Consider the following 24,242-nt stretch of genomic DNA (forward strand, 5'->3'; position numbering starts at 1 on the left):
GGGTCCTGCCTCCACCCAGCATGAAAAGGGGCAGACCACCACAATTAAATATCGTGCTCCATTGCACCTCTCTCCCATGTCTATGTAATCAATATGCAGTTCATGGGATGATCAAATGGGGCGGGCAATGTCTCTCTTAAGGTCCTCAAAGTCATTCCTGAATTGTATCTTTGTGTCCTGATCTATATCAGATAGTTCCCCCGACTCCTCACCTGAGCTGCCAGAACTGATGGTGGGAGTCTTCTTCCATCGGAAATCGGTCTTCTTGTGCAGGTATGGTCTACCACAGGAGGTCGCCACTGTGCTTACTTAATGGACAAGTAGCACAGTGGACCAGCCTCCCGGGGAATCCTAGTAGGGGAAAAAGCCGGAACGGCACAAAAAACCCCTTAGATGGACTCTTGCAGTCTCCCAGGTTACATGTAGGCAGCGTGGTCCTTCCCAGGCAATCACGAATGTAAGGTGAATAAGCAATGGAAGGCAGTTGGAATATAAACCCAGGTTTGTATGTCTGAATTCTAGAAAGTCCACAGGAAACCTCAGGAGCAGGCAGAGTAACCAGAGGAGGGAGGACCTAGGAATGCAGGGCAGGTAAGATAAAGCCAGATATGAGGGAGAAAGGGGCCAAGAAAGGCGAAAGGGAAAGGGGGTAAAGGATAGCCTGCCAATCGCTTCCAAGGGCAGGCACTATAGGAGTGGAGCGCCGAGGCAGAGAGACGACGAAGAAAACAAGGAAAGGGAGAGAGGCTGCAGGTAAACACGGGCCACCGAGAGCAACCGAGCAGGGGAGAGGTGAAAGAAGGAGGGGCGGAGCGCTGCGAGGGACATGAAAGGAAAGCAAGGGCTGGGCTCAGCAGAGCCAAGGAGAAACAATGCGTGGAGACCCAAAGGCAAGAAAAGCTGCTGGGTTGAAATGCGCCGACTACCGGAAAAAGCAAAGTTAAATGCATCCCAGCAGAGGCCATGTTGAAAATACAATAGATCACAGCATGAGAGCAGGGGAAAAGCGTAGTGGCACAGTTTAATGGTGCTTTGCGCTCCATCAGACCCACAATCTCCAGGACCGGGAGCGCATGACAGTTTGACATGTTGTGCATTCTATTGTTAACTTTGCAACGTGTTCCCGTAACCCTGGCATAAACCAATTTTCCTGTATGTCTGCTGCTATGTGCTGTTTTTCAGTGTGTGCAGGAAAGTGCAGCTGCTGAAATGCTATTTCTAATAATTCTACAGGCATTACCACCTTCCCAGTGCAGTTTTGCCACCAAAGGAGGTCAGTGGATGACTGTGTACAACCTCTTTTTGTCCACAGTTCTTGTTCTTCAGGTAGGGCCCGTTTTTGTAAATCAAATATTTGGCATCAGATTGTACCCATCGCCTTTTTCTTCCTCCACATTCCCTTTTAGTATGAACTCTCCTATCACTTGTTTTTCTAAATATGCTGCTTCTTCGGCGGCAGCATCCACTAAAATGTTTACGAAAGAGATAACGTCATTGATATTTGTGTGGGCCTGGCATTTTACCAGGGCCACCATTGTTGGTTCTGTTAGTGCCTCTTTTAGTTCTTTGAAAAGCTCTGCATGTTGCACTGGGTACCCGTCTAACCTTCTGAATCCTCGCCTTCCCCACCTTGATCGTCCCCCATGTACCGTTGTGGTCATATAAGCTGAATCTGTATAGATTGTTACTGCACACCATTTTGCTGTGTGTAAGGCCTCAATCAGTGCAACTAATTCTGCTGCCTGAGCTGAAAAGTGCATGGGAAGTCTTTTTTGCACTATTACCTCATACTCCCCAACTTCCAAGTGCACCACTGCTGCTCCTACGTGCTTTTTGCCTGTTTCTGGACAAATTGACACTGACCCATCTACAAAATAAACTTCCCCTTCTTCTAGGGCATTTTCATTGGCCCTGGGCATGTCATATTCTTCCCCTTGGTACGTGGCACCATCATGGTTTTGCATAGCTTCTCTAGTGCATGCTTCTGTAATTAATGTTGCTTGGTTTACTGATTTACAGCATACTATGTGTATGTTTGAACTGGACAGAATAATTTCATATGCTGTGGCTCTCTGTGTTGTTAGTGTGGATGCTGATTTTTCAAGGATGGCAAACAGCAAGTGTTCAACAGTGTTACTGCACATCCCGTTACAATAGTGGTGCTTATTTGAATGGCGAACACGGCAGATGCAATAGCCTGTTCGCACACAAAGTGTCCTTGCATTATCGCATCAAGTGTCCCACTGTAGTAAGCTAGAGGCTTGTGTCCTAAGGACATTTTTTGCATCAGCACTGCTGTAATGAGTGTTCCGTCACAATGTGAGAACAGGTAGAACTAGCAATCATAATCAGGGGTGGCTAAAACTGGCACTGTTGAAATTAACTATTTAAGTGTGTCAAAGGCTGTTTCCATTTCTGGGGTCCATGCTAGTGTTGTGCCTTCTATTTCTGCTTCTTTGAGTACATGCAATAAGGTCGTCGTGTATGCTGCATAATCTAGTATCCATATTTGGCAATAATTACATATGCCAAGAAATGTCTGCATTTCTTTCACAGTGTAGGGATTACTAGCCGTGCGCACTGCAGCAGCTCTGTCTGGTAGAATTCTCTTGCCATCTTTGGATGTCAGTTGGCCCAAGTACAGCACTTTCGTTAAGCAGTACTGTAATTTTTGTTTGTCTATTTTGTACCTCTTGTGGGCCAGCAAAGTGAGCAATATGATTGAGTAATTTCTGCATTCTTCCTCATTTCCTTCACAAATTAGCAGATCATCTGTGTACTGAATGATTGTGCTCTTTGTGTCAATGTTCCCAAGGTCTTCATGTAGTATTTTTTTTAAGATGCTTGGGCTTTCACAATACCCATGGGACAACCAGCAATTTTCATATCTCCTCCCAAATGCCGTCAAGTACTGTGAATTGTGGTCTAGTAGTACCGAGAAAAATGTATTTTTCAAGTCCACCACTGTGAAACATGTTGCTGATTTTGGTATGCTACACAAAATGGATGCAAGGTTTGGGACAAGTGGAAATTCCTTCTGCATGACGTCATTGAGGGGCCTCAAGTCCTGTATCATCCTCCAAGCCCTGCCTTTTGCTTTCTTGTTAAGATAAATGCAAGTATTACAGGGTGAATTTGATAGTACAATGATCCCTTGTTGTAATAGGGAATGTATTGTCTCTTTAATCCCTTCCTCAGCCTCTCTCAACAGTGGGTATTGTTTTACTCTGGGCAATATCGTACCTGGTTTGAGCTTGATTTTGACGGGGGTCACTTCCTGCAGCACTCCTACGTCATGGGGACCAGTAGTCCATAGTATTGATGGTACCTGTTTAATGTCTTGATCAGAAAATGTTGGTGGTGCACTGACAATGGCTATGAGGGGTTTGTTACTTGTCTGTGTTGAATCATTATGTCACACGGAATACAAATTTCCATTACGATTTCTCCATCATTGTCACTGTCAGTGAACAGCTCTTCGTCTGTTAGGTCATGCAGCGATATATTGGGATCTATGCACAGCACTGTCCACCACTCACACCCATATGTGCACATTCCCATTACCGCTATCCATCGTGCAGATACTTGTACACCGTGCAGATCTATGGACATTATTGACCTGGGCACCACCTCGAGGGCTGCCACAGGGCAGAACACACATTCTGACGCTACTTGACACTCTCAGCATGTTATTTCTGGGACCACTCTTGCCACCACTTGTATCCCTTCTACAAACATGTCTGGGTCAATGGGCACTCCACGAACTGTCGATTCACAAGCCATTGTGAGTATCAATAACATTGCTCTCATGGTACATATCCCTGGTGTTGAACATACTATTCCGCTCTCTGTAAAAGAGATAGTCTTATTGAGCTTATTGAGGAGGTCCCTCCCTAGTAGGTTTATTGGCAAGTCTTCATAATATAGTAGGGGTGCTTGCACTGTCTTTCCCCTCACTGTTACATCCAAAGCGTGAGTGTACGGAACCTCGACCACCGCCCCAGGGAATCCCTGTGTCTCCATTTTCCGATCCGAAAGCGGAAACTGCCTTCTTTTAGACATGGGTTTTCTGCTCCAGAATCCACCATAAAGATGAACTGCTTGTTAACTATCTCCTCCCCCACCAGTGGTTCCTCATCTGGGCTAAGGGTTGTTGACAGGACTGGACATGCAAGTGCTCTCTGTGGGCTGTCCTATGCTGAGTGTCTCGTTTTCTCATGGTGGTTAAAAACATTGTCCCACCACTGCTACTGGGGCGCCATTTGCCGTGGTGACAAATGGGTTGCTGCGTGCCTGTATTATGTGATTCTGTTGCGGTAGTCGCTTCTGTGTATCCTGCAGTGGTGCTCTCTGTTCGTATGTGTACCGGAGTCTATTTGTTCTTAACATCTGAATACACCCATTGGCAGGCCATAGGGACTACCTGGGTGGGGGTGGCCATACTGCTGTTCATTTTGGTAAGGTGCCATGGGGTGGCTATGACATTCCCTTGAGAAATGCCCCCATCTACCACATGTCCAACACACTCCTTGTACTCCTCCTCTGGGCCCCTGGCCCCCATACCTCCATCTTGGTCCTCAGTACCTACCTCGTCCTCCTCTTCCAGGCATTCCTTGCCATTGTGACCCTCTATACTGCTCCTCGCCAGCTCATTGGTGTTGTCAATGTGTTGCCCAGTTTGCTGGCATTCTTGCCTGTATTGCTATTGACCCCTCCTCCCCGTCTCCATGCTGTTCTGTGGGGAGGGCTGCAGCTACTGCAGTGACCTTCACCAATTTTGTCTGTACCCATTTTGCTTCATCTGCCAATCTCTTCTGCGCTATGTCTTTTTGACGTTCTTTGATCCTCCTACAATGGTGTATGTTAGGGAGAAATCTCAACATGTGCTAATGTTCCTTACCTTTTGAGACCCCCAGCAACTTTGCTGGATTTCTAGGATTTGATTTTTTACCTGGGAAGAGTGTGAACCTTTTTTCCCACTCTTCCATGTATTTTGATGTGTGTTTTATTTTTGTGTTCTTTGGTTATGGAGTTTTAAAACAACTCCATAGGCATCATCTTTTTCTGTGTGTCACCGAGCACCTTCAATGCAGTGGCACAGGGGTGTCTTTCAGATTCCCCAAGGTTTAAATATCTTCTCTGGGACTGACTACTGTCTCCGAGAGCATGTAAAGTTAAATTGACTTTACTAGTCTCTTTAAATTTACAGACCCAGCACTCACTATCTTCCTATAGCATGCTGGAGGGGTTGCCTAGCTTCCCCTGAGTCAAAACACTTATGTAACAGTCAAATGTTACCCTTTCCAACTTTACATGGCTGGTGGCAGTGGTTTAGATCAAACTACCATGATTGTTTTGGACCGCGAACAACGGTAGTTAAAAATCGGGTCAGCCATGTTTTTCAATATGGTGCCCAATACCTATTTGTAAAAACAAACTCTGGTCAACTTTTTTTGCCATTTCTTTTAGCAAAGGTCCTTCTTGTGTTTCCGCGCCAAACCAGGTTTGGTCCCTGTGTTCATTGGCCTTTGGCAGGCTTCAGTGCTGAAGCCCTCCTCTGGTGCCAGGGTGTCTGAGGTGGACAGGATGTGAGGGAGGTGCCCGAAACTCCCTGTGCTTAGTCTCCTAGGAGACCTGAATGCACTCTGGCGTGATTGGCTGGCTGACTGTCTAGCAAGGACAGTACCCTGCTGTGTGATTAACAACCAGGCTGGAATGAATGGGGGAAAACTGTTTAAAAGCAGGTCTCTGGAACCTGGAAAGCAGAGTCGACCGCTGGAAGGAAAGAACCAAAGACAAGCTGAAGGAAGAGGACTGCTGCAACTCCTGGATAACCGGTGACGCACTGCTGCATGTCCAAATGCCTGAAACTCCATTGAATGAGAAACCCTTCAAGGTTAACTTCTTCCCTTGAGTTTGGTGGGAACAACCAACTCACAAGCCACCTGGACACTGTCCCCATCCTGGTCGAATTTTCTTCAGAGTTCTGTTGAAAACCGGATAGCCAGTGGTAAGGAAACCATTTTGTAGACTTTACGGCACTCACACCTTAAACAAATGTTTTGTCAAGCTTGTGGCCTCATCCCTGGGCAGTGCAGGAATTTCCCAATTTCCTCCTTCTTGTCTCCACAACTGAAGCTCAGGAACAGCGAGATCTGCTCGAACTGCCATTAACAACTGCCTCAGCTATAGCTCTTCTTCACTATAAAGGTACTGCGCATACGCGGTGCGGAAATATTTTGGGCCACTGAGAAAGTTTGTGAAACTTTCCAGACTTCGAAGGCTTGTCCTTCCCTAAACATTCCCATAACATTTTGCCAAGCCAAATTCTTCTAAAATCTGTGGCAAAGACTTAACCGTTTACTACCAGAACTGTGCTATCCTATACAAAGACTATGAACCATTGACTTTGGCCCGGGCCTATGAACTGAATTGCTGGTTGTAGTTTACTGAAACCCTTTGCCCTGCCTATGCAAGTATTTGTGCTATTGATTCTTATAACCTTGTCTTTTTACCCCTTTTAAAACGTGTTCAGTAACTTATTGGTTTTGTATTTGTGTATTTGAATCACTGTATTTTTTGGCCCTTTGTGCAACTTGTTCTACTGCTCACTCAACTCTTGATATACGTCTGGCTGCTCAGCCACTGCTACCACACAACTGTGTAGTACAGACTTGTACCAAAGGTGAAATTGTACTGACACTTGTAGTCATAATTGCATGTAGTGTTCCCAAAGGGTACTGCATGTGATTCTGCCTAACAGTGTACTATAACGCTCTGTATTTCTGGCCAACCTTTGGCTTATATCCGCGCAATTTTATCGAATGCCTTTTGTACTTACTTTTGGAGGCCCCTCTAAATTATGAAGTAGAAAAGGGAGGTGAATTGATCCCAAGCCGTGCCCGTTGCTGCCCTCTACATATACTGCACCCGAAGAATGTAAATTGCAGCATCCTCGTCCTACCCGATGGTGCGCTACATTACTGATTGTAAGTCGGGGGTGTCTGGGATCGTACTCCTCAATGCTTCCCATTCCTGAGCCCTCACAGTGTTAAATGATGCCACATTGTGGCGGTCACAATCCAGTGTGACTTCAGGGAATCCTGCTTTTGCCCACACCCCATTAGCCTGATCAGCTACTGTGGATAACAACAATCTTTTAACGTCACCTATTGCTAAAGGAACCCCTGCCCTATTTTTCGCAAAGGCATATATCCATTTACTTGCTCCCCTTGAAAATGGTGGTAATGTTTTCAATAAGTTGGCTTCATCCACCTGTGCCCATTGGATATAATGAGTTATCCCCACTCCCTTGAGTATCGATGGCATCTGCAACTTGCTTTTCCCTTTTCCCTAACTCACCTTTGCTCCTTTTTTCTCTGCTACTGCCATTTTCCCCAGTCAGTTCCTCAATCTCCCTGGGTGCCTCCCTTCCTCTTCCTCCTGTTCGCTAGGTGCCAATCCCCTGGGTAGTGACCACCTATGTCTCCATCCCCTTCTTCATCCTCATCTAGGTCACTCCAATATTCTTCCTCCCTTTCTGATGTCAAACTCCCCTGTCCCATACTCACCTGCTCCTCTCCTCGCTCTACTCGTACTATTTTACCAGAGGCGTTATCAATGTGGAATAGAAAGTCTCCTGCTTTCCAGACATTCCCTAGTGTACTTACTGGGTTATTTGACACCCAGGGTGGCAGTGGTTGTTTGCCCCCTTGTAATGGCTGGCCCTGTTCACATATTTGTCTTAACCTTGTTAATTCTGCTTGTATCATTGTTAATCATGTTTCTAAGTCCTGTGTTAACTGTCCTAAGCTTACTGAAGGGGTGCACGACTGCCCATGCACACCTTTTGAATCACAGGGGGGAGGAGCTTTTGCAGATGATTTAGGTGGAGCGCTTGGTTTTGGTACATACATGGGGTCACTATATCCTTCTGTGGGTTTCGTTAGCAGTGGTTATAACTTTTTAGGCTCTGTCTCCTTTTCCTTATTCTCTCCCCCTCCCTCATTGTTGCTCATTACCTGGAGTGGTAGTCCTTTGCCATTGTTTTTACTCGGGGTTACCTCTTCGAATAACCTCCACAAATCTAACACTTCTCTTCTGTTTTGGAGTTGTTTACCTTTATATTCAATGGTTAAGTATGTTTCTACCATGTCTAACACTGATTTATCAAATGACTCACCTTCTGGCAATACCGGGGGTATACCCTGCCCTTTCATTTCTGTTTTCCACTGTTCATGGTACCTTTTAATTTTTTTGCTATACACCGGTAAGCTCTGACATATATGCATAAGTGGCGTTTCTGCCCCCATTGCGTTCCTATTATGAGCTGTGGGGTGTGCGTGCAGGTTTGAACAATCTAAAACCATTTCTGGGCAACCTGCAATTACACAATGTTTTTCAAAAAACAAGAATCCTTCCTGCAATTTTATGATAACACTTTCACAATAATGCTTTTTCTTAAACCTTCAAACATCTTGTAACGTCAAACTTCATTATCATCGACACAAAATAAAACAGGACATTGGCCACTTGACATTTAATGCACAAATTGACATACACAACATAGATCATGCAACATTAAACGAAACATGATACATGAACATTAAAAAGCAAACACTGCCTTCCTGCTTTCCCTTCTGGAGCTCCCTCTAGAGATCTTATTTCCTCAGAAAGAAAAGTAATGAAAGCAAAACTAATACTATCTGAGTCTTCCTCTTATACAAGACTCCTACTTTGTTTATTTTTAACATCTTGTAGTAGTCAAGATAGCACTATGCGGTGCTGCCTTCTACCCCCTCGCAGAGCTAGGTTCCCGTACCTCTGTCACCTCTTTATAAAATCCTAATGGCCATATGCAGAAAAGAGTAGTAAAAGAAAGACCCCTGCTTCTACCTCCACCGGATATCTCCAGAAAACCTCAGTCTGACTCCTTTCCCATTTCCCCCACCTTCTTTTAAAATCTCTCACAATTGATACTCACATGTCCGTATTGATCAGAGAGCCTCTGGACCTGGTCTATCAAGGCGCCACCACACACTCAATGACCAGACCCGGCTCTGGTGAGTGGTACAGCCGGGTATTTGCAAACCCGGGACCCGTGGAACCTACTTTCCTAGTGTGCACACTTCTAAAGGGTACCAATTGCGATAGTTGGGCAGCCTTGATGGGGGCACCCTGTATCTTGCTGCTGTGGCCGGGGGACATCTCGTACCAACGAACGAAAGAGCATATTGCGTCGGGATCACCAAATGAAAGCTGGCATTCCCCACTCCTACAATGAAATAATCATATAATAAGACACCAATGGACATACCCCAGTAGGGAATGAGACCAGGACCAATTGCAAGTGAGTAAAATAAAGAGATTTATATAATGTTTAAAATGGGGCACACAAAGAAATCTGCTACTCCGAGAGCGCTCTGCCCAAACAACAGAAAATACACATTATATTACAAAAACACGTCACTGATGACGTGTGCTATAGGGGATACAATACGTTTTGCTCATTGGCTGGAGAAGACAAGACATTACAGATAATATGATGGTGCTGTTCCAGGATTGGAGGATGCCAAACTGATAACTTCTTAAGACTCATGGGTCAGCTGGGCTCATCAGGGAGGGGTGCAGGGTCAGGCAATGTCTGTGCAGTAATATCTCTTGATCTCTCTAATCTAACACATCTCATCAATCCTAGTCCTGCAAGATTTAGCATAATACATCAAACTCAAGCATAGTATGCATATATCACATAGGTCTTTGACCTGGGCTGCAGGGAGAGCGAAGATACATGGGTCCAGGTGCCTTATCTAACACAGTCTTTTGGAATGCATGGGTTAAGTGTCTCTTAGATCAAACCAGGGTGTTTTAATTTTTGTTAGTACAAGGAGAGTACATGCTTTACAAGATTGGTAATATGGGGGTGACCTGAAGTGACACATGGGCAGGGTTCTTACAGCTGTTACATCAAAGAAATGTAAGGTTAGGGGGCTTGAAGTCTATATTTCTCTTTGAGGGGTCTGCTGGTGCAGAGACAGGCTTGTGGAGACAGAATTTTTTTCCAAGACCAGGCTCCGGCCCGGTTCACACACAGGGAAGTGATCTCAAAGGAAGAAGAGAGATAAAGTGTTAGCTTTCAACATTTCACACCCAGGCTTCCGTGAGAAGAGAGCAGCCATGGAGCCGGGAGGAGGTGGGGCTGGCAGGCTGGCTGTGAACGGAAAGAAAAGGGGAGAGGTGCAGGCTCGCATTCAGTGTGTATGCACGGTCTAGTATGGAGTCTGCAGTTCATAAAAAATGCAGTTCCATGGCTCATAGTCAATGCACAGTAATGTTTCAATCAATGGCTACCTCATACTTTGGCCAGGGGTGCGCTGTCAACCATGGAATGAGCATATCGTGTGCATCATAAGGAATGAAGGGGGGCTTGGCAGACCCTTCTTCCCTTTCAATGGCCAGAAGCTTACGAAGGCACCCTCAGTTTAGTAAAACTGGGGAACTTTCAGATCAAGACAGACCAATGGTCCCTGTGCGGAAAGATCCCTTTCAAGTGTACATGGTGTTTGGCTACTTGAGTGTTCCCACCCACCAGCCCCCTTGCAAGCACACATCCACTTGTGCAAACTGCCAGTGATACTAGAGGGGGGATGGATGGGCATGAGGTGTGAGCAAATGGCCCGGAACACTGCTGAAGGGACACAAACATATGTTGATTGTCTGGAGGATTGCTTTGAGTTGTACATGGTGTATGTCACCTTGAGCATTCCCGCCCACCCACTATGAGGGGGGATACTGTAGGAGGGGTGAATGGGGATGAGGTGAGCGCAAAAGTGCACCAACCATTTTTCATCACCCTCATAGACGATTGGGCATGTTCTTGACTCACTATAAAATCAAACATGTTTTCATATTTGCTCATTTGTATTTTATTTAGTATTTTATTTAGTTTGGTGATGTTCATGGCACAAACAAGCTACACATTGTATACTTGAGGTTGCAGCACAGTGTTGAAAATCTCCTGTACTGTCCGCTGTCACTTTGGATTTAGGCATGAATTGCTCGAATGACTGATCACGACCTCGGCGGTAACGCTAACGCTATTAGCGCAGGGGCTATTAGCGCGACCGCCATATCCCCCGGCGCTAATAGCGCGGGATCACGAGTTGGGCGGACTTGGAAGTCCCCATTCCCCATTGAGCCCATTCGGGAATGTCCCATTCCCCATTGGGCTCAATGGGGAAAATTTGCGCTCTTACCGCCGGCGGATTTCCCGCCGGTGGTAATAGCGCAAATTTTCGGCGGATTTCCCCCCAGCCAAGAGCTGGGGCGAAATCCGCTGAAGCCCTGGTTCGGCGGACCCTTAAATCCAGCGGTAATAGCGCTACCGCCAGATTTAAGGGTTACCACCGAGGTCGTGATCAGGCCCACACGCGGGAATGACTCTTTGAACATGGAATCCAAGCCTCACATGAAGCCACCATGTTAACAAATGTTAGGCCACCAGCCAGTACCACTTGTGAAAGAGCAACATAAATATGTTATTTGAATGAACCAGACAAGTGTACCACCTTTTTTGAAAATTTATTCTAAATTTGATTGTGTAGTTGCCCTTAGAAAAGTAACTTTCTGGAAACATGTACTTGGTTTTGAAGTATTGACACATTACAAAATTGAACACCCATTTGAGCCAGAACAGGTGGACCATAGTGAAATATTGTTTTTTAGTGGAAAGTGAAGGACAAGTAAGCGATGAACACTCTAATTTGGAATATGTGTGAGAAATGCATTAAATTTACAAACTAAATTCATTTGTCAGTGATCAATCAAAGTTAAGACAATGTAGGAGAACAACTCGAAATGTTAATCATCTCATTGGTCAATATTACATCACATCTAGAGTATACTTACTCGTTACTTGGATTGCGATGGCAAACTGTTGAGTGAAGTTTGTGCATAAGCACCATCAAAATCCTCACAAGGACCTTGTGAGGCAGACTGCCCTAAAGTCATACAACTCGGTAAGCATAGCGGCGGTGTGCTACGTAGGACAAGCATACAGAGTTTTCTTGGCAGCACCAGTTCTCCACCTCGGTTAGCATGACCTCACAGGAAAATAAAACATACAATGGAGGAAGGGATCGGGAAAAAGAGAGCCGAGGTGGCTGGAGAGAGAGGAATGAGGACCCCCTAATGGGTGCTGTTTTTTAGTTTGTGGCAGCCCATTTCGTAGCAGGCCTCGCTGGGCAGTTCTGGGGTTGCACTCTCAAGAGGAGCCGAGTCACGAGTACGGCTGACAGCGGGGCAGTGATAGCTGCATTCCCCGGGCTGTGCACAGTCGGTGGGGACTGCACCAAGCGAGTATCCTTTTCAGTTCCTGTTGCCCACGGCAAGGTAGGAGAGGAAGGGGAGGGGAGAAAGAAGTATTACAGGCTGGGCACGTTTTTTTAGCCCATTGCTCTACTGAGTAAGCCCAGGGAGCCGTCGGCTGCGTTTAGACAAAGAATATATATAAAGCAAACTACCAAACCAGTATCTCTGTCACTAGTGCCTAGTTTTGGGTTTCTTTTGCCGGAAACAACACTTTTACTCTGCTGCATCCTCTCTGCATACAAAGTGTATTTGTTCAGTGTTACTCGGTCTAAGAAGTGGGTGGCTCAGTGAGTTATGGGAAGTGTTTATATTTCCTCTCTCTCTGGCGCCATTTATCTTTGTGAATTTAGAAATCAGGCAGTAGGTGCCATTATTTCATTAGGAAAGTAGTTTGGGAGACTTGGCTTTCTTGTAACACAAGCAAACATTAAAGAATAATGTATACAGCTGGGGTTTGTGCACCTGAGGTAGGCTGTTATATTGCAAGGATTTAACCCATCACAGGTAAATCCTGTTGGGCATTTGTTTCTGCTTGTGGGTTCCCTCATATGTTCCTGGACGAACCCTGTCTGGGTTTGCAGTGGTAAATGTGGGGTGATTTCTCATTGGGTTGGTAAGTTTGTTTGGGTGTGGATCAATGTATACGTGGTAGACTCAAGCTACCCAGGTCTGATTAGGATACTAAAATACTAAAACTCCAGTGTACGTTCTTGTTACAAACATTGGTGACTGGTTGAGGTACCGGTGTCACTGCAAATGTCAATGAATTGATGTTATTCAAATAATTATTAATATATGCCTGAGGTCCAAGAGCTCAATCACCTCACGTCAAATGTCAATGTATTGAGCTGATTCTATTATTTATTTATTATATTTCTGAATTTTAAGAGCCCAATCACCTCACATCAAATCTCAATAAATTGAGGTTTTTTACATTTTTTATTATTATATGCCTAATATCCTAGAGCCCAATAACCTCACATGAAATGGAATTGAATTGATGTTATTCAATTATTTATTTATTATGTCTGAGATTCAAGAGATCAATCACCTCACATCAAATGTCAATTAAATGATGTTATTTATTCATTTATTTAGGCAATTTCCAGACTGTAAGCCACCATGGTATAGTGTTCCAATATACTTATGCATTCATATGGGTCCAATATATATCTATATGTGTGTATATTACACGGTAGCGGCAATGTAGTTATGGTTAAGTTTCTAGACATATAGGAAGAGGACTTTTTGGGTGGCTTATAACTCCACTCCCCCGGATGAATCCTCACCAAACTTTGCAAAGAAAAGTATATGGCCCGCTCTGAATTTTTTTGGTAAGTTTGGTGAGTTTTTGTTAAGGGAGGGCAAAGTTATATGGGGGATTCCATATTTTTTTTTTCTTCCATTGACTGAATGGAAACAAACTTTGCTCATGCCTACAGACCAAACAGCTGGATGGATTTTCACCAAATTTGTGGCAGGAACGGTGGCGTGGTCCCAAAAGCGTGCTTTTCTAAAAAAAAAAAAAGAATTAAAAACAGGAAAAATGGAGGTGCCAAAAAATTATTGATATCTGGCTCCATTCTGCAGACTCATTTCCCGGTTCGCTCCGTGTACAGGACCCCGATTAACCCAGAGGGTGGCGTGATGTCTGCAGACATACAGCGTTCCTGCTGATTGGCTGGTCGGAAATGTGATGTGCGTCATATTTTTCCAAAATGCCCACCATGTTGTATCCTAGGATATTTGTGGATAGCGCGTTGGCGAACAGGACTGGAAAACATGATTTGGGGCATCTGGTGTTGGGAAGAAGGGCTGGAAAGGGTAGGGGAGTGAAAGTTGGTTCAAATGATGTGTTTGTTTATGTGGAAGAGGTCTATGATGTGTTTGTGGTGTTTGCCGACGCCGCAGTAGTTCGTGAGTAGGTCCTGAGGTGAGCAGCTCATCCTGTGGCTGCAGGCAGGCATCCTTAGTGTGGGGGAGCGGAATGTAGATGATAGTACGATGCTGTTATAAGCATGGTTGCAGTAGGAGGAATTGAAATAGTGTATGATGTTCCTTTTGGAATTGGTGGTGCTATGGTTGCAGTTAGATACCAGTTGGTGTATTCTTACTGTTTATCTGTTTCCTCTTTTTAGTAGTATATATTTGTGTGTTTGATTGATGTTGGTGTTTTTTAAGTACTGTAGTATTGCAAACTAATATTGCAGGATTGTGGGGCAGTTAGATACCTGTTGGCATATTCTAACTGTTGGTAGTTTAAAAGTTGTTGGGGTAGGTTTGTAGCACTGTGATTGCTGAAGGTTGATTTTGGCAGTTTTTTCTGCAAGAAGTAATATTGTAGTACTGCGGATGCAGTAAGTACCGGTTGGTGTATTCTGGTTGTTTATACTTAATAAGTGTTGAAGGGTTTCCTCAGATGAATTTTCATTTTTGCTGGTGGATTTCAAATTGTGAAGTAATGGGAAGTGATAATTTAGTATTATGGTTGCAGTTATATAACAGTTGTAATATTCTAACTGTTTACAGTGTCTCAGATGTGCAGGGTATGTGTTCAATCACCTTCATTCTTGTTGACGGATTTCCGTTTTTCACTATTGTGAAGTGCCTCTGCAGTATTATTGGTGTAGTTACATGCAGTTGCGTATTGATTGCAGTGGTATGGGCATTGTTAGACAGCAGTTGCCTTATTTGAACAGTTGGGCATTTCACAGGTCATTGAAGACAGTTTGTAGACCCGCATAATCAGTACTTTTATTTTTAAGTACTATGTGGGAAACAATGCTAGTGTTTCTGTTCCACATTTGTTGTTTCTGTGACTATAATCATTGGGTAATTGGGGGAAAAAAAACTGTATAGCAGCATGACTGATGTCCTCATGGGCCAGTTGGTGTATGATAAATTGTTCCAGTTTCACAGGGAAAAATGGAAGATTTCATTTATAGGTATGTTTTTGCTTTCCTGTTCTTGCAGTAAGTACATTACAAATTTGTGTGGATCTTCCTGTGTGTTTATAGTGAATCTCACCATTACCACTCAGTAGTCCAATTCCTGCCTTATTCCTGGGATACTGTAAGTGTTGTCAGGATTGTTTGTTGCATTCCTATGAAGGTGTATCATTTGTAAACACAACTGGTCTGCAACGTTTAAGTAAATGTTTTCAACAATTGGTAGCAATCGGAATAGAACATTGATTGCTACATTTGCATAGCAATTTATACCAGTTGTGTTGAAAAATGTGAATGGACCAGACAGTTCTGTATCCGAGTCATTTAATGGATATCTACATACTTTTTTTTGAAGAGGTACTTCTCTTTGTTTGTACATTTGGGTATGCATTTGCCTTTTCAGTACATACTTCTGTGTTTGTGGTAATTGATGAAGTAGCAGCTGCTTTCTTTGGTGGTACTGTTGGGAGATCACGTATAATTTGTGTTTGCACTATTTTTTTGTTCAAAGTTTACCTTTTGAGGGACTGGGTACATTTTGAGATGGAGTGTGTAGAGTGCACGTAGTCTGTTGTACTCTATGATCAAGGAATGTCAGACTTCACTTCAAGTCCACGTAGGCGTGACAGTGCTACGTAACTCATGCTTTTTTTAAAGACTGTGTTGCCAATGTGAATTAAATGCTTGATCGATGGTTAGACCTTGCGATTTATGAATAGTGATGCCATATGCTAGAGACAGAGAAAACTGTTCTCTGCGTACATACATATCTCTGAAAAGAAGGAATCAGGCTGTTGAGCATCCTATCCTTTTACCCTCTGAAAGTGTGTCGAATTGGATGTTTACAAACTGAATGCTGTTGTCACGTGGCTATGGCTGGAAGCCAACAACTGTACCAAGTGCTCCATTAACTAAACCTTGCTCCACATCAAGGTTATGCTTTAGCCTTATTCCACAGTTTAAATACAATGTTAACATTTTCTCTAAATCAGCTAATTAGTTGTACTGTTGCTTGTTGACACATTCGTACTGTCATACTGTGCATGTCCAGTTTATCTGTGGAGTAAATTTGCACTATTGGTGGCATTTCTTTTTTCAACATTGTTTCATTGAATTGTGCACAGCTTGCTAGGGTTGACATTAAGGACATACATTTTACATTTCTGTGTGCTAATTGCTCAATGTCATCAATAGCAGATGTGTTATTTCCATATATCTCATGGATGCATATGCTATTTAAGATAGTCTGTGCTTCCTTAGAAAGCACACCAATCCAAATGTGTTTCAAAATGGTAGCATAGGTGAGGTCTGCAGACTGACAAATGTTTTCAGTTAGTTCTCTGTACTGGAAATGTTGTCAGAGATTTACTTTTCCTATGCTGCCAAGTTTGTGTTACGGCACAGTTTGTGTCCTAAGGTTTAAAAATGGGTTCCCTTTCACTGGTGTTAATTGAAGAAGATCTCTGAAAACAATAATGTGTTTTTCTTCAAAGAGTTCTTTGTAGTCCGTTTTGAGGATCTCTTGCAATCTGAGTTGAATCAAAGCCAACATTAGGTTGGGTTCCATGCTCACCTCATCTATTAGGAGGATTTTCATTTGTTTCAAAACTCTGTGCAGCTCCATAGCAGATTCTGCTGAAAGTTTGTAGTAGTCTAATTTGTTTTGGTGTTCTACTGGAAGGAGTAGTAGTTGGTGTAAAGTAAAACCACCTATGTTGTAGGAAGCTAAACCTGTGGGGGCAGTTACAACAGCTGAAAGCTTGTTGTTTGTCATTTGTTGGAGGAACTTGCTGATTATTTTCATTAAGAATATTTTGCCTGAACCAGCTTCACTAATTACATACAGGAGTACAGGTTTATAATTTTGACAGGTATAAGTTTTAGTTACGTGCTGCACACCATGTTCAATTTCTTTAGTTACTTCTAGGAAAATGCTAAGCTGCTCATTTTTGAGTTGTGATTTCAGTAGAGTGAAGCTTTCTTCAGATTGGTCATACTAACACATGGTATTTCTACTCCAGTCATGGCTAACTCAGCCTCATTTACTATGAGTGGCTCTCCAAGTGGTTCTTGGCTTCCTGTAACATAAGGTCGACTGCTCTCAGGAGTGTCTACATTTAGTTATGCTTGAAGTTCTTCTTCTTGTTGGCGTTCATTGTCCAACATGTTTTTGTACTGTATAAAGTGTATATCTGTTATATTGCTTTCACTTGCATTGAAAGCATATTCATAGGAGGCATGGGTGTTCAATTAATATTCTTCTTTGCTACATGGTTTAAAAAGTTGCAGTAGGGACATGTAGTAAAGGGCTCTATGTTTAATGATAGCTTCATATATTATTTTTGTATGAGAAGTGTTGCACTATGTGGCAAAGACACATGGTTTCCAAAGCAGTTTTTAAAAAAATGTATTTATTTGCATTTTTAAAGCGCTCACACAGCCCGCGGGCATCGAGGTGCTGTTACACGAATAGTTTTTTTTTAGTTAAGTAATTGTTTTTTTGTCTTAATTGCGTATTTATAATGCACTTAAATACCCAGAGGTTTCTAAGCGTGAACACAGGAATCGAACCTGCGTTGTTTCGTGTCATCTTGCTTCCAAGGCAAACACGTTTGCCGGTGAGCTATCCTCCCAGGACACAGTACTTCTGTTTGGGTAGTATGTGTCCAATACATTGTTTTAAAAAATGTCCTGGCTGTTGGGATCATTTTTGGCTATTGTTTCTATGTATTTGTACGAGTTGAGAAATATTTTTCTGGATGCAGTGGGACGAAGGCTTTGCCAGACTATGTTTTCAGATTTCCCATACAAGGCTGTGCCGGTTAAATGGTGTGCGGCTTCATCGCAGCCTCATTCTCTATGGGAGAGCATTTTTATGCCAAAGTTGCATAATTTTTGTGACTGTTTTTTGTCAGATGTTATGTCATCCCAGAGGTCTTTTAGCTCTGTTTTCTCAGGATTGGTGAAGTAGGCTGTGACATATCGTGCAACTGCCGTGTAAATGTCTGCAATGTACTGCACATCTATGTATGTATACTAGAGGAGGGCAGTGATTGCATTGTAATCATTGATGTACTATGATGCTTCGGTTCTTTTTATGTAGTATGTGTTCTTAGGCGATTTGCCTTTCAGACTGTGTCTAACAGAAGACATGAATCTCTTTACTTGTCCTTTTGCTGAAATTGGTCTAGGCAAACCAAAGCAGCATTTGGTGTAGTATTTGCCTTGGTTTTTATATCTGCGTCGACAATACTTGCCACATTTGTGTCTTAGAAACCGCAAAATCAGTGCATGTAGGTCACTATGTCCGCTTTCTGAAGGGATTTTGCAAGTGACATATTTAAGAATGAACTGAAAAACAGTGGCATCACTGTCCTGACCAAATTTAGGAGCATCTTTAAGCCACAAAAGCATGTGGATGTTTTCTCTGGGGGAGGGGGTGGTATTGTTTTATTACAGATGAAGTGCAGCATGGCAATAAAGCATTGATGGAAGTACCTTGACACATTTACATGGTCATGAGAGCAAAGTTCACTTGTTGTTTTCATATCTATCTCTGCTTTGTTTTCATTTGCTCTGCATAGAAAATCATGCGAGTCTTCCCATGCGTACTCTGCAAAACTTAAAGTGACAAACCATGTGGGTTATCCAAGGTTGCGTAGTATAGACAGTACATCTGCTATAACGTCAGATCCAGTATTCTTTTGTACCATGCATGTTTGTCAAGAGAGTTGGAATACTTGACTGTAAAACCTCATCTTTCTCTTGCACCTTTTGAAGTAGCTGCGCAGCAGACATGTTAAAAAATCAGAACCTATTTTCAATGTGTCTGCAACTCCATAACATAGATTTGCTAGTTAACTTTCAAAGAGGAGGTGGAATATGTATTCAACGTTTTGTCTGAATCTGGGGTCTTCAGAATCCATTCGTAAAGATCAGTATTCTGCTGCTGTTATTTGTGTGCATCTTTAACCATACCTTCCACCTTTTCCAGTAGTAAAGAGTAGAGGAAAGGCTTGTGCATCAACACTTTTTTCCCACATGCTGATTGGAGATCCTTTGGCTTCCCACATTTGGTATGTTTCTAGTGCATCGTCTATGGTGTCTTTGGAGTGCAGTGGGTGAATTGTATGCTGGTCTAAAATATTGAAGTCTTTAGTAGGATCTAGATGTTCGAATTGGCCAGTTGATGAGGAATCCTGAATTATTTTGGTGGTTTCTCTCAGGTTTTCTTCAATGTTTATTTCTGTGTAGTATTCATTGTTCTCTTTAAGATAATGCAGGGCTTCTCTAACTTTGCTTTAGTCTACTAGTTGCTGCCGAATTGTTTTTTCTTTTCTAGATGCACCATTCGCAAGGATAATCAAAGATTAATCTATTGTCCATTGCACTCCAAGAGTGTCTGCAATTTCTTTATGATCTAATGGCAAATAAACTACTTTGCCGCAAATTCCAATCAGTAATTCAGAAGGAGGCAACTTGGCTGTTTTTGTTTGAAGGCATATTATCGCTTGGGTGCACTGTTTGGATTACAATGCTCTCATACAAATTAAGCTGTTGGAGTGTTTTGGAAGTGGGGATATTTCCAAGTTATTAGTGATAGCCCGTGAAGGCATTTGGCTATTTTCAAGTTTTCCAGTGCAGTATGTGCAAAGTATTGAGGGGTTAGTATTTTCATATTTTTTTTCTGCTATAAGATAGAGAGCTAATTGGAACGATTGGGATTCCTCATTGTCTTCTATTTTGTACGTTAAATCTACAGTTTTGGTGCTCTTTGTATAACAAGTTCGGCGACAACACACACATGCTTGGTTTGGTACTTCAGCAGATGTGCTTTTAAAGTTTGCTATTTCTTTTTTGTATATGTGTAATAGAAGGTTGGCATCTGCAAGGTTGTCGCTACTATCTTCTAAAGTTCCTGAATTTTCTAAGTGCTGTTCACTTCCTAAATATTTGCTTTGGATGTGGTCTATTTCTTCTAGCAGTTCTTTGCCTGTATCATGTAGGAGAATGTGATGTAAATGCTCCAGTGCTAAAGCAACACCTTTTGCATTGTACAGTCTCTCAAAGAGAATTTGTATAGTAGACTGGTGTGATGCTAACATGTTGATGTGGTCGAAGGTGCTTTTGCAAGCAGGCCCGGAAATGCAGGCTAATGAATGTTCTCGTAGTCCTGTGTATTTGCCCACCAGACAGGAGTCCATGGTTTGTAATATTTGAATTTTTTTATTTGTCTTTGGCTTTCACATACTGATTGAGGAACTGATGCAAAGAATTAAAGGATTGTTTGCGTATGTTACACATTGAGGTGCACTGCTATTTGTAGATGGGACGGATTGGTTTGGTGGAATGGAGAGTTCATTGTAAGTTTGTTGGGCTTATTCTTGCAATCAGCGTTTCTTCTGCCATAATGGTATTGGCCCTCATTACGACCCAGGCGGTAAGTGAAAAACGATGCCGGTAAACGATTACCGGCATCGTTTTCCGCTAGGTCCGATCATGACCCGTGACCGTTAACTACGATGCCATTAGCGGCATCGTAGTTAACGCTGCCGCTAACTGCACCAAGGATGCGCGCACACGACCTGCCACACCATAAATACCGGCATGGCGCAAAGCTTCGTGAATGACGGCCCAAGCGGACATGCACCTAACGCCATCACCCAGCCCGTTAAGTACCTTACCGCCATGGTGCTAATTACGCCATCGCGAACCAACCGTAAAGGGCCTTGTGCAGTGAATCCAGCTGCCACAGGTGCACAGAATCAGCACAGGTGGAGGCAATACAGACTCAGGAAGTACAAAAAGAGCACACCCACCCCTTCCCACACCCAGTCACACTCCACAATGATTCCAATAGGACTAGCAATGTTGGGGCTGGAGGACCTGATAGCAATGCAAGAGCTACAACTTCAACTACAACAACAACAACAACAACAGGCTGCACAGAGGAGACGCAGGAGGAGAAGGAGGGCAAGGCAGGGCCAGCAAGCCCCACCAGCACAGCCAGTGGCACCACGCAGGCAGCCCACAATCCCATGCATCAGAGCCAGTCCATTCAACCTCACCACTGAGCAGATCCACACCCTGTACCGTTTGGACCGGGACACGATCACTGCCATCGTAGACATGACACACAACGACATCGTCAGCATGATAGAAACACCAACCGCCATCCCACCCCTACTGAAGGTAGTGTCTGTACTCCACTTCCTGGCCACAGGCACCTACCAGCACACAGTGGGACTCTTGCATGGCATTTCACAACCATTATTCTCACGTACACTGATCCAAGTGCTTGATGCCCGCCTCAAGCACACAGACGACTACATCTCATTACCACGGTCTGCCCAGGAGATTGCAAACATCAAGGTGGGTTTCCATGCACTAGCCGGCATACCTGGTTGCATTGGTGCCATCGACTGCACCCATGTGGAATTGGTGGTGCCACATGCCATGGAAGTACCGTACCGCAACCGTAAACTATTTCACTCAATCAACGTGCAAATGGTCTGTGACTCCAACAGGATCATCACACATTGCTGTGCCCGATTCCCAATAGCAACCCATGATTCAATGGTCCTTCGGAACTCCACAATACCACGCTACATGGAGCGACATGCAGTGCCAAGATCCTGGCTACTCTGTGAGTCACATGTCATGACTATGGAAATGTGAAGTGGGTAGGTGAACGACGTACCAATGCATACTCCACCTGGCTGAAAGGGGGGGGAATGATGCATACTCTACCTGGCTGAAAGGGGGGGAATGATGCATACTCCATCTGGCTGAAAGGGGGGGAATGATGCTTACTCCACCTGGCTGAAAGGGGGGGAATGATGCATACTCCACCTGGCTGAAAGGGGGGGGTGATGCATACTCCACCTGGCTGAAAGGGGGGAGGGGAATGATGCATACTCCACCTGGCTGAAAGGGGGGGGAATGATGCATACTCCACCTGGCTGAAAGGGGGGGAATGATGCATACTCCACCGGGCTGAAAGGGGGGGGAATTATGCATACTCCACCTGGCTGTGAATAGCAGAGACAACGGAGCCAGATCATACCCTAAAGCAGCACAAACTTCAGCTGACACCACTAAACCTAATGCCCCGATGTATGCAGCCCCACCACGTGAATGAAGGTGTGCCCCAACCATGACACACCCATCTGCAAGTGCACTGTACCAATTCACACCACATTGACTTCAACGAAATGCGCCTACATGCACGTCACCAAACACCATCAACTGAAAGGCCTGTCCCCCATAACTGCAAACGAAGGAGGCACATGACGGACAGAAACATCAACACACCATCACACAGACAGCAAGGCCCACAAAATGTCCCTATCAACATCAGTATTGCTCACTGGGGTCATGATGAGGCTGACAGCAATGTTGCAATGATGTGAGCGTTGACATCACAGGACACGTGCCAGGCCACCAAAACAAACGGCATGAACGAACACAGAGGATGGACACTCACAAGGCACTTGACCCCCCTGCATACATTGGTTGATGGCATCCACAACAGTCCATAAGAGCCATGAGCATATACTGGTCGCATAGTGTGAATCAATTAGTGCATTTAAAAGAGGTCCAAAGTAACAGTTGGATGCAAGCCATGGTGGCACGTCATGTTTTGAAATAGACGTCATGACTGACACATACATGCTCGCCCACATACAGGTGATGCAGGCTATCCCCTGAAGAGGTGGCTCCTTACACCAGTCCGGGACCCACAGAACCAGCACGAGGAGGACTTCAAATCTGCACATACACGTATGCGTGTGGTGATTGAGCAGGCATTTGGCCTATTGAAGGCACGGTTTCGCTGCCTCAGCAGGTCTGGTGGGGCACTCCTGTACCGCCATGAGAAAGTGGCAAAGATTGTCATGGCATGTGTCATGCTACACAATATGTGCGTCAGACGAAATGTGCCCCTGCCCCCTGATGCAGAACTGCAACCACCTGACGATGAGGATGATGAGGGCGGGGATGGGGCAGCACCTCATGGAGGCGGCGATGCACAGGAGGGGTGTGAAATGCGTAGTACTCTGATCAACCAATTATTCTAGCACACGCGGATGGGGGGTGTCACCTGGAGATGACGATTGTGGCACTGTGTGAGTCTGTTATATGGACACTGGGGACTGTTTACCAATAAATCACACATACGCAATGAGCAATGTCCACACATGTTATTTGTGCAAATAGGAAAAGTGTATTGTAAAAGTGATTTTGTTGAACACACCCACTCCCCCCTCCCCCCTGAACTCCCCAACACACCCACTCCCCCCTCCCCCTCCCCCTCCCTCCTCCTCCCTGAACTCCCCAACACACCCTCTCCCCCCTCCCCCCTCCCCCCTGAACTCCCCAACACACCCCCTCCCCCCTGAACTCCCCAACACACCCACTCCCCCCTCCACCCTCCCCCCTTGAATTCCTTCAAAGGTGTGAGAAAGTCTGTGAAGCAGTGTCTGATGTAGGATTTCTCCACTGTGCGGCCACTATTGGCAGCCCCTTCCCCTGGCCCCTGGGGCAACCTTGCCTGTGTTACGCAGGTTCCTCCCCGATTGGCGGATGGGGCTGCTTGGTGTCGAACTGGCACCCAAGGAGGTTCCTGCCTGCTCATTTGGACGCATGTCCCGAATTGTCTGCACTAGTTCAGATATGACGTGCCGCACAGCGGCGAGTTCTGCGCAGATGTCCTTTGTGGAGGACTCTATAGCAGCCTTCACTGTCTCTGCGCATTTCTCCATTGCTGCCCTTGCCCCCCCACATTCTGCAACATGCTCAGTAAGGAGCGAGGATAGTTGCTGCTGCCGGGTGACGATCTCCTCCAGCGTTTGTTGGTTTCTCTGGCCCATGGATAATGGCAGTGGTATTCCCATTGGGCTGCTCACCTCCTGCACCGAGGATGGA

The sequence above is a fragment of the Ambystoma mexicanum genome, chromosome 8 (genome assembly GCF_040938575.1).
Source record: "Ambystoma mexicanum isolate Mex_15411 chromosome 8, UKY_AmexF1_1, whole genome shotgun sequence".
NCBI lineage: Eukaryota > Metazoa > Chordata > Amphibia > Caudata > Ambystomatidae > Ambystoma > Ambystoma mexicanum.